Source organism: Eumetopias jubatus, unplaced genomic scaffold (assembly GCF_037043125.1).
Source record: "Eumetopias jubatus isolate StellerSeaLion01/CBP00866 unplaced genomic scaffold, mEumJub1_p1.0 scaffold_6, whole genome shotgun sequence".
Taxonomy (NCBI): Eukaryota; Metazoa; Chordata; class Mammalia; order Carnivora; family Otariidae; genus Eumetopias; species Eumetopias jubatus.
In genome coordinates this window covers 125,772,723-125,784,841 of record NW_028274812.1, presented here as the reverse complement: position 1 = coordinate 125,784,841, position 12,119 = coordinate 125,772,723, and positions in this window count along the sequence as shown.

Here is a 12,119-nt window from a genome sequence, read left to right as displayed (position 1 = left end):
TGTATCAACTACCAAAATTGAACCAGGAAGAAATAGAAAACCTGAACAGACCTATAACCACTAAGGAAATGGAAGCAGTCATCAAAACTCTCCCAACAAAAAAAGCCCAGGGCCACATGGCTTCCCAGGGGAATTCTACCAAACATTTAAAGAAGAATTAATACCTATTCTTCTGAAACTGTTCCAAAAAATAGAAATGGAAGGAAAACTTCCAAACTCATTTTATGAGGCCAAGATTACCTTGATCCCAAAACCAGACAAAGACCCCATCAAAAAGAATTATAAACCGATATCCTTCATTAACATGGATGCAAAAATTCTCACCAAAATACTAGCCGACAGGATCCAACAGTATATTAAAAGGATTATTCACCATGACCAAGTGGGATTTATCCCTGGGCTGCAAGGTTGGTTCAACAAACGCAGATCAATCAAAGTGATACAATACATTAACAAAAGAAAGAACAAGAATCATATGATTCTCTCAATAGATGCAGAAAAAGCATTTGACAAAGTACTGCATCCTTTCTTGATCAAAACTCTTCAGAGTATAGGGATAGAGGGTACATACCTCAATATCATAAAAGTCATCTATGAAAAACCCACAGTGAATATCATTCTCAATGGGGAAAAGCTGAGAGCTTTCCCCTTAAGGTCAGGAATGCGGCAGGGATGTCCACTATCACCACTGCTATTCAACATAGTATTAGAAGTCCTAGCCACAGCAATCAGACAACAAAAAGAAATCAAAGGCATCCAAATTGGCAAAGAGGAAGTCAAACTCTCACTCTTTGCAGATGATATGATACTGTATGTGGAAAACCCAAAAGACTCCACCCCAAAACTACTAGAACTCATACAGGAATTCAGTAAAGTGGCAGGATTGAAAATCAATGCACAGAAATCAGTGCATTCCTATACATCAACAACAAGACAGAAGAGAGAGAAATTAAGGAGTCGATCCCATTTATAATTGCACCCCAAACCATAAGATACCTGGGAATAAATCTAACCAAAGAGGCAAAGGATCTGTACTCAGAAAACTATCAAATACTCAGGAAAGAAATTGAGGAAGACACAAAGAAATGGAAAAACGTTCCATGTTCATGGATTGGAAGAACAAATATTGTGAAGATGTTAATATTACCTAGAGCAATCTACACATTCAATGCAATCCCCATCAAAATACCATCCAGTTTTTTCAAGGAAATGGAACAAATAATCTTAAAATTTGTATGGAACCAGAAAAGACGCTGAATAGCCAGAGGAATGTTGAAAAAGAAAAGCAAAGCTGGCGGCATCCCAATTCCGGACTTCCGGCTCTATTACAAAGCTGTCATCATCAAGACAGTATGGGACTGGCACAAAAACAGACACATCGATCAATGGAACAGAATAGAGAGCCCAGAAATGGACCCTCAACTCTATGGTCAACTCATCTTTGACAAAGTAGGAAAGAATGTCCAATGGAAAAAAGACAATCTCTTCAACAAATGGTGTTGGGAAAATTGGACAGCCACATGCAGAAGAATGAAACTGGCCCATTTCCTTACACCACACACAAAAATAGACTCCAAATGGTTGAAAGACCTCAATGTGAGACAGGAGTCCATCAACATCCTAGAGGAGAACACAGGCAGCAACCTCTTTGACCTCAGCCACAGCAACTTCTTAGAAACATCGCCAAAGTCAAGGGAAGCAAGGGCAAAAATGAACTCTTGGTACTTCATCGAGATAAAAAGTTTTGCACAGCAAAATAAACAGTCAACAAAACCAAAAGACAACCGACTGGTTGGGAGAAGATATTTGCAAATGACATAGCAGATAAAGGGCTAGTATCCAAAATCTATAAAGAACTTCTTAAAGTCAACACCCAAAGAACAAATGATCCAATCAAGAAATGAGCAGAAGATATGAACAGACATTTTTCCAAAGAATACATCCAAATGGCCAACAGACACATGATAAATTGCCAACATCGCTCGGCATCAGGGAAATCCAAATCAAAACCTCAATGAGATACCACCTCACACCAGTCAGAACGGCTAAAATTAACAAGTCAGGAAACGACAGATGTTGGCGGGGATGTGGAGAAAGGGGAACCCTCCTACACTGTTGGTGGGAATGCAAGCTGGTGCAACCCCTCTGGAAAACAGTATGGAGGTTCCTCAAAAAGTTGAAAATAGAGCTACCGTACAATCCAGCAATTGCACTACTGTGTATTTACCACAAAGATACAAATGTAGGGATCCGAAGGGGTACATGCACCCCGATGTTTATAACAGCAATGTCCACAATATCCAAACTGTGGAAAGAGCCAAGATGTCCATCGACAGATGAATGGATAAAGAAGAAGTGGTATATAGCCACAATGGAATATTATGCAGCCATCAAAAGGAATGAGATCTTGCCATTTGCAATGACGTGGATGGAACTGGAGGGTGTTATGCTGAGTGAAATAAGTCAATCAGAGAAAGACATGTATCATATGACCTCACTGATATGAGGAGTTCTTAATCTCAGGAAACAAACTGCGGGGTTGCTGGAGTGGGGGTGGGGTGGAATGGATGGGGTGTCTGGGTGATAGACATTGGGGAGAGTATGTGCTATGGTGAGCGCTGTGAATTGTGCAAGACTGTTGAATCAGAGATCTGTACCTCTGAAACAATGCAATATATGTTAAGAAAAAAAAAAGAAGATAGCAGGGGGGGAAGAATGAAGGGGGGTAAATCAGAGGGGGAGATGGACCATGAGAGATGTTGGACTCTGAAAAAGAAACTGAGGGTTCTAGAGGGGAGGAGGGTGGCGGAATGGGTTAGCCTGGTGATGGGTATTAAAGAGGGCACATTCTGCATGGAGCACTGGGTGTTATGCACAAACAATGAATCATGGAACACTACATCAAAAACTAATGATGTATGGTGATTAACATAACAATAAAAAAATTTTAAAAAAGAAAAAACCTGCACATATTAGTGTCAGATGGTCTCAGACCCTTAAATATATTTTCCTGAGTTTTCCTCACACCCCTCTAATCTGTATTCCTTTTCCATTCGTATCAATTCATTTATCTAAAATCAATTTAGCATAGATTAAATTTGTTAGATTAAATAGTAAGGTATTTGGTCTTTTTACACAATATTTGTATTTTCTGGCTTTTTAATAAAATTATTGCTCAGCGGACACTCTGTATGTTTGCACAACAGTCATTTCCTTGGTTCTCTGATCACTGTGGGAGTGATGAGCCGAGAGAGCACCGTGGTTCAGAGTTTGAGCTTCCAGTTCAGAAAGCTGCTTACTGACTCAGATTTGGGGCCAGCTATTTAGACTCTCTGTGCTTCAAAGTCTTTTCCTGTAAAACAACAAGATATTTGTAAAACAACAAGATAATTGTACTTATCCCTAAGGTAATTTTGGATAATACACATGGTACATTGTGGCTTATTAATATTGTTGAACTTAAGAGTTACTGAACTCTTCTTGTTGTTGTTATAGCAGATGGGGCCCTGAGATCATTCCTCTCTGGTGTGTGACTTCCTGGATTTGTTCTTCTGCAGGCTCACCCTCCCTTCTCTGTGTCAGCAGAAAGAGTGGAGATCCACCATTGCCTAGCTTCTCCTCAACAAACTTGTCACTCCACAGGTAACCAACATGAAAGCCTCAACCCCACTCCAACAGAGTTCTCTGCTACTGCCTGACACATAATAAATGTCTGCTAAAGGAAGGATTGAAGAATGAGTGAATGAATGAACCAATCAATCGATCAACTTTCAGTCTTGCTAAATGCTGCCAATATCTTAATGAAGCAGGTGAGCATGACAGATGAATGGCAGATTATGTTAATGAATGCTTTGTTTGAACTTCCTGTGATTGACAGCAATACTCAAAGACATGAATTCCATCTGGTCTGGGTACCTATGAAGTCTCTGTACAATATAGAATTAGATTTATAAGGGTTGCCTGCAATTATAATTGGGCTGAAAATGTTGAGAAGTGTGGAATATGCAGTACATTTCTGGTCCATGAAATTCCACAGATACTTGGAATGAAGAGCATTATTCAAGATAATAATCACATTGTAATGAAGTATTACACTGGCTGGCTTGGACCTATGAATTTTCTATCAATGAATCCACTCACTTCAATTTAATTCAAATTGTTCGGCATGATTGAAGACACCGCTGAGGGAAGAATTAATGGTCCTAATCTAATCATCAAAGATCTAATAGCCTAGCTGGGAGGGTCCAAGACATACCTTTGATGTGGCACTGTCAAACACAGGACTGCCCAGTGCAGCACTGAGCCATGAGGGTGGAGTTGCCCATCAGACAATCAAGCAGGAGTGCCAAGGTGTCAGAGACAGAGAAAATCCAAGAGGTCAAATGCAAGAGACCAAACCCTTAAGGCAGTGCAGAATAAAACCAACAGGAATAAATAATTTAAAGCAGTCACTATAACCTTCCTCCAGGAGGTAAAAGTGAACACTTTTGAAATGAAAATAAACATAGGTGTTGTCAGCAGAGAAAGAGAAACTAGTCAAATGAGCCAAATGGAAATTTGAGAATGAAAAAATAGAGTGTCTGGAGCACCTGGGTGGCAGTCAATTGAGAGTCCCACTCTTGATTTTGGCTCCGGTCATGATCTCAAGGTCCTGGGGTAGAGCCCTGCATGGGGCTCTGCATTCAGCAAGGCTTCTACCTTCCCTCTCCCTCTGCCCCTCCCCCCACTCATGTACTCTCTCTCAAACAAATAAATAAATCTTGAAAAAAAAAAGAAAAAATAGAATGTCTGAAAGAAAATAATTTACTAGGTAGGCTCAATAACAATGGAGATGACAGAGAGAAGAATCAGTAAATTTGAAAATATATCAACAGAAATGATCCAGGGGCGCCTGGGTGGCTTAATTGGCTAAGCGTCTGACTCTTAGTTTTGGCTAAGGTCATGATTTCATGGGTCGTGGGATCAAGCCCCAAGTTGGGCTCCATGTTCAGTGGTGAGTCTGCTTGAAGATTCTCTCTCTCTGCCCCTCCCCCCACTCGTGTGTGCCATCTCTCTCTAAAATAAATAAATAAATCTTTAAAAAAAATAGAGATGATCCAATCTGAAGAATAGACAAAAAAAAAGATTAAAAAATAAACAGTTAAAAAATAAATAGTCACAGGAACCTATGGGATAATATCAATATCACTGGAGTCCCTAAAGAAGAGGAGAGAGATATTGTGACAGACAAAATATCTGAAGAAATAATGACTAAAAACTCCTCAACTTTGGTAAAGATATAAATTTATAAATTCAAGAAGTTCAGTTAGCCCCAAACAAAATAAACTCATAGAACACCATGCTTATACACATCAAAACCAAACTGCTGAAAAACAAAGATAAAGAAAAGTCTTGAAAGCAGTCATAACAAAATGATGCATTACATAAAGAGGAACAACAATTTAAACACGACAGTCACTAGAGAATACTAAGGATTCCTCATCAGAGATTATAAAGGCAGTAGAGTAAAATCTTGAAAGTGCCAAAAGAAATGTCAACTCAAAATTCTATAATCAATGAAAATACCCTCCAGGAATGAAAGTAACATAAAGTTATTCTTGATGAAGAAAAACAGAGAATTCATTGCCAATATTTCTGCTATAAGAGAAATTGCTAAAGGAATTAAGGCTGAAGGAAAATGTTCCCAGAGGAAAACTTGGAACTTTAGGAAGGAAAGAAAAACAATAGAAGTGATAAATGTCTGGTTAAATGGTTTTTTTTCTTTTTTAAGTTCTCTAAAATATGTATAAAGGTTGAAAGCAAAAAATCAGCATTGTCTGAGAAGGTGCAAAGGTGATACATATAACAACCATAAGATAAAGGGGGAAGATAAAGGGACCTATATGTTTACAAATCCTGTATTTTACCTGAAGCCACAAAATATGATCTCTAAGTAGATTGAAAACTTAGTCATGTATATTATAATCTGTATAGCAACCACTGGGAAAAAAAACACAAACAGATATAGCCAAAATGCTAGCAAATAAATTAAAATGGAATACCAAAAAATATTCAAAGGAAGACAGGAAGAGATGACAGAAGAACAAAAAAACACAGGAGACAAATAGAAAAATAACAAAATGGTAGGCTTCATTCAACCATATCAGTTATCACATTAATTGTAAATGATTTTAAAAACACCTTTAAAAAAAAGATTGTCAGATTGGATTTCAATAAAAAACAACTATATTCCAAAAAAACCCCAACTATATTCTACTTAAAGAAACCTACTTTAATTATGATGATATACATATATTAAAAGGATGAAAATAAGCCACACAAACCCCAATCAAAAGAAAGCTGCATTGTCTATACTAATATCAAATAACTTATATTTCAGATCAAGGAAAATCAGTTATCAGGGATAAAAAGGGACAATACATAATGATGGTCAATTCATCAAGGAGACATACAATCATCAATTTGTATGCAACTAACAACAAAGCATGAAGCAAAAATTGATAGGACTAAGTGAAGAAATAGACAAGTTCACAAATATACTTTGTTACGTCAACATTCCTTTCTTAGTAATCTACAGAACAAGTAGATAGAAAATCAGTGTCGTTTAAAGAACATCTACCAGACAACGAATATACACTTTTCTAAGACACATGGAACATTCACCAAGATAGACCATAAGTTAGGCCTTAAGACAAACTTATTTAAAACGAATTTAAAAGAATTGAGTTCATACAAAGTATGCTCTTGGACCATAATGGAATTAAACTCCACGGCATGTGTTCTTCATTGGTTCTCAGAGTGCCTGGGTTGAGTTTCAGTTGCCCACAGAAGTCATTGGCTTGATTAACTCACCCTTTATTGGCTGCTTTTGTTTTTCTGTCTCACTTCCCTAATCCCACACCAATGTTTCCTGGGATCATTTCCAAATAAACTCCTTTCTGGAGGTCTGCTTCTGGAGGCCCAAGCTAACACAGCAGCATATACAGTCAATTCTCAATATTTGTGGAAGTGAGATTTTCTAAAGTCACTGCGAACACTGAATTAGCGAATAGTGAACCACATTGCTCCAAGGGAAAATACAGTTGGTTCCTGTGAGCCTCTGGTCATGACGTTTTCATCAACTAATCAATAAATAACCTTGTTTTAGGCATGTTTCTGTTTAAAGACAACTTATTTAATATACATTGAAAATTTCTTTAAGATGTAACTCATGCCAACAGCACTATTACTCATGTCTAAATGAAGCTTATCTAGCACACATATTTTCCCCATAAGACACATCACAGCCTTCTTGCAGTTAGATATGCTAGACAGCACTTCAACACTACATTTGGAGGCCATTTTAAACAGCAAATCAACACCACCAACAACAACAATAAACACACACACATATATGGAAAACGTGGTACTAAATAGACCATGAAAAAGACACTTGTTTACAGTATGAGAGCTGGAACAAGAAGGCAGAGCACCACCTTGTTCACCCTCAGCTGGGAACACGCATGTAGGGAAATTCCAATATTTTGATGCTCTGCACATGTCTGTGAATAACTGTGAAAGACCCAGGAGTATTGATTTTGAGGTTACAAATAAATTTTAGCAAGTAAATGAATTCTCAAGTACAGAGTCTGAGAATAATGAGGATTGACTGTGTCTTCTTAAAGTCTCAGTTTGGTCGTTTATGGATAGAACTTTTAATTTACTTCTTCCTTATACAGGAAGGAGCGGCCAGATAAACCTGTGCTAGTCTACAAGGATGTCATCTGCTTCCCCAACCGGGGATGCCATTCTCTGACCTCCTTCTGAGCTCTGGGATCATTGTAAATTATCTAACGTTGTGCTGAATACATCACTGATGATTCTTTTTGTCATTCCCCTTGGCTCATTTTTTTATTATAGCCATTGTTCTTGTTCTTTTTTATGCATTTGGACAGGTTGTAAGTTAAACTTTGGTGCGAACAAGAAAAACTGGGAATTACTCTGGAAACAACAGCCATTTCCTACATGTGTAATATCTATCAGTTCCAATCATTCTCAGAGCACAATACCTGAGGGAGGTTTCTTTGCATGAGAAAAGGGGTTGAAAGGTAATCCTCCAGCACAAGACTGGTTTAATGTTTGTGCCACACACACACACACACATACATAAATGTGGATAAAATATATGTGGGTGAATGAACAAATCATTCAAGCATAGGAAACTTAGGCAGAGGTGATACAGAGAGTCAAATGTTTACTTCTTTTTTTTTAAAGATTTTATTTATTTATTTGAGAGAGAGAATGAGAGAGAGAGAGCACATGAGAGGGGAGGGGACAGAGGGAGAAGCAGACTCCCTGCTGAGCAGGGAGCCCGATGCGGGACTCGATCCTGGGACTCCAGGATCATGACCTGAGCTGAAGGCGGTCGCTTAACCAACTGAGCCCCTCAGATGTTTACTTCTGAAATGTGTTTCTTCTCTATATCATAATGATTGAAAAGACAAAGAACATGCAAAAACAGACGATTCCAGAATATTATTTTTAATATCATATATTTATCATATATTTTAATAACATAGTACTGTACAGGAAGATGATACAAAGCCTACATAGAAAAAAAAGAGGATTAATTTGGTAAAGAAAACATAATAGCAACAGAGGCTTAACTGATCGCAAGCAATGTCGTAGAACTTAAGCAAGAAATGGTTATGATACAGAGCACAAAACATGGACTAATGATTTTTAATGACTAATTGAAAATATATTTCTGCTCCCCCAGAAATTTATAGATTTAAATAATACCACAGTTTCCTTGTTCCCACATTTTCTAGTTTATTTTAATGCAGGAACCCAGCAATAGTCAAATTCCTTCTCCTTGAGCTACCACTCAGTGAAAAAGAAATAGTTCAAAGCACAAAAACATTGATGTTAATTTCTTCTGACAACTTCATAAAAACATAGAAATTTCCTCACAACCTATTATCAAAGGTGGAAAATCATGGCCTAGAGAGACACTTTCAATAGCTCATCCATCATTCAACACACATTTACAGACTATCTTGTATCAAGCAGCATGTCAGGAAACAGGACCTGGGGTTTACTGTACGTGGAATTCTTCTGTGTGTGTGCCCTTGGGGGAGTAATGAGACAAACTACTAACCAGACACACAGGTGCTCTGAGAAAGAGAAGTAGGGGATTATAGGAGCTCAGAAGGAGAGAATATACCCAATGGAGGGTCAGAGGCAACTTCCTGGATAAGTTGGTAATATGAAGATTCAGAGAAACAGAACATCCCAAATTCATCTGAAATGGAAGTTTCAAGTGTGGGGCTGGTGAGAGATAAACTACACTGGGAGGCAAGGGCCAAATCTTGAGGGCCTTTAGGACAGGCGAAGAAGTTTGAATTTTTTCAGAAGACCAAGGGGACCCACCATAGGAGATTCAATCATGAGGGGAGATTGGGGAGAATTATGAGTGTAGCGTCAGGTTTACAATTTAGGGAGACCAGTGAGGAAGCAGATTGACAATGGGCTGCAGATGCGGCGCTGAAGTCAGCAAAACTGGTAAGTGGCTGGGATGGTAACTTTAGTAACGATAATCCAAATAACAGTAATCCAAACACAACAAGGGCCTGAGTTAAGGCACTGATAGATGGGAAAGAGAAAGAAGTGAAGAAATATTGAGGAGTCAGAGTCACTAGGGCTTGGCAACTGGTAGAAGTTAGGTGTCAGTGGGACAGAGGGATTCCGGGATGTTGCCAGGTTCCTAGCATGCAGTTAATGGGACAATGGTACCAAAAATCATTCCTCGTGACTGAATGTGACAGCCTTCTTGTATGTCATAACGGTATCTGACGTCTTCAAAATCAGAAATAAAAATAATCGTTATGACTGACAGAAGACTCACAATGGTAGATTGTACTCTGTGATCTTAGAGAAGAAACACGTTTAAGATAAAAATGCCCCACCACTGAGCACAACACTGTGCAGCAAACATCCTGGCTCCTAAGATTCATTATAGCAGGACACAGGTGCTCCTCCTAGGCACCTGTGATCTCCAGGGGGAGTCGGGGGTTCTCTGTACACAGAACAGCATCAAATTCGCCTCAGGCAGACCCCTCCCCTGCAAGCAATGCTCTAAAATAGGATCTGATCGGATAGGACATTCCCCTTCCACGGCCTTTTTCATTAGCACTAGGAGAACCTGATCATATAACAGTGGAGATTAGAACTTTGGATGCAGTCTTGCCTGAGTTTCTGCATTTCTTACTCTTACCTAGAAGCATTACACTGTGATCATAGGGTGGGAATATATGATTGTACTAACTGGATAACCACATAAACCAGTTATATCTTCAATGTCTCTCCCCTGCTCTCAACACAAAATCCAGACAACTTAGTGTGTCTACAGTGATCTTCATGCTCAGATGGAACATCTAACCAATGGTTCCGTTAGCTGAGAACCTGTTCTCTTTACCCGCAGGGCATCGTAATCATGTTTGAACAGCATTGCCTCAACTTCTGGTAACAATTTAACAGACCAAAGGTGGATCCAAGATGAACTCTCTGTCAGGAATGTCCACCTTCTCAGTCATTTCCCCTCACTCACTCATTCACTGGCATTTAATGGTCTTTAGTAAATACAACTAGCAGAGATGTAAATGATTTGTCCAACAGGAACAAAAAAGTCACCCAGGAGTTTATGGTTTTATTGCTCTGTAAGACATTAACGAGTTCTGTATATAACCTTGCAATCTATTCCAGCATTCTTCTCTTGTACTAACTATATAAACCAGCTCTTCAAATTGTTTTTTTACCATCCTGTTGGTTCCCTAATTAACGAGTTAAGTAAACCTTTGACAAATGCTCCTTCTACATTGTTTAAATTATACTTTGGCAAAGGCAGCTAATTTCCCAATCTTGCTTTTCCGTGTGAAATATAGTTAGCATAGTACGAGAAGTGTTCACTTTTATTATGAAAGGTTTCACAATCCAAATATGCTCACCATTAAGGGACTTCTTAAAAATATTAATATTTCTTTGAGAGGTGTTTCATCTTCTGGAGTCCAGAGAATTTCCCAGTATTTCTGCAATTTCTGACTAGTGTATTTCCATTGCCTTTGAGGGTCACCTAACTCAGCCCGGGAGAGGATCCAGGTCTTTGAGAGACAGCTCAGCCTACCAGCCACCACCTTGTACTCCCTGAAGTTTTAGAATAATTCCAAATTGTTCTACTCTGGCTTTCTGTCTTGCCCCCCACCTGCACTATTACCCAGCTCTGCCTGATGCGGCACAAATACTAATGGGCCATCAACATGAAATAGTAAAATTACTGAGGACTTCAACTCTGAGCTCTGAGTTGAAATAGGATTCTGACTACTTCCAAGTCTCAGGTCTTTGGGCAAGCCACCTAATGAATCTTTCTTGACCTCTGTTTCCACAAGGGCAAAATAGGGTGACACCATTTTTCCTATGGGATTACAGAAGCAATTACAATTAGTCTGGCTCACTATATATAAGTAATTCAGTGTCAGTTTCAAAATCTGACTGGCCCCAGGCCTACTTGGATGTTGCACCCTGAGCCCTGTAAATCACACAAATTTAAACTGAGTAAATTTGAAGAGCTAATTGGCTTTATTAAATGACTCATGAATCAGGTATCAAGCCATCTAACATATAGAAAAGAGCTCTGCGGGGCTGCAGAAAAGGAAATGTTTTTAAAGGCAGAAAGGGAGCAGAAAAAAGGAAATTATTAGCAAAGAATGCATTGTTTTTGGCAAGGTCACCCTCCAAAGAGAACAGAAGGGATTTATCAGTACATTTCCTATTGACTGGTTAAAGGTTACATGGGGGGGTAGGGAGGTACGAAACCAAAATTTGGTTAGGTATTAAGTCTTAGTTTGCTGACACAGGGTCTTACTATAAGCGACTCTATTTTGCACTTGTGGTTTTCTTTTGAGCCCAGTTTAAAGCAGTGATTTTTATTGTTCTTCAACTGGGGGAGGTGACGGCCAAAGGCCATTCCAACTCTTAAGGATTCTTTCCCAAAGAAAATACTTTGTTAAATGCTTTGGCAGAACTCAAAAATATCCACAGAAAGTTACTGACATGAAAAGACAGGTTTAAAAATATTCAGCAGA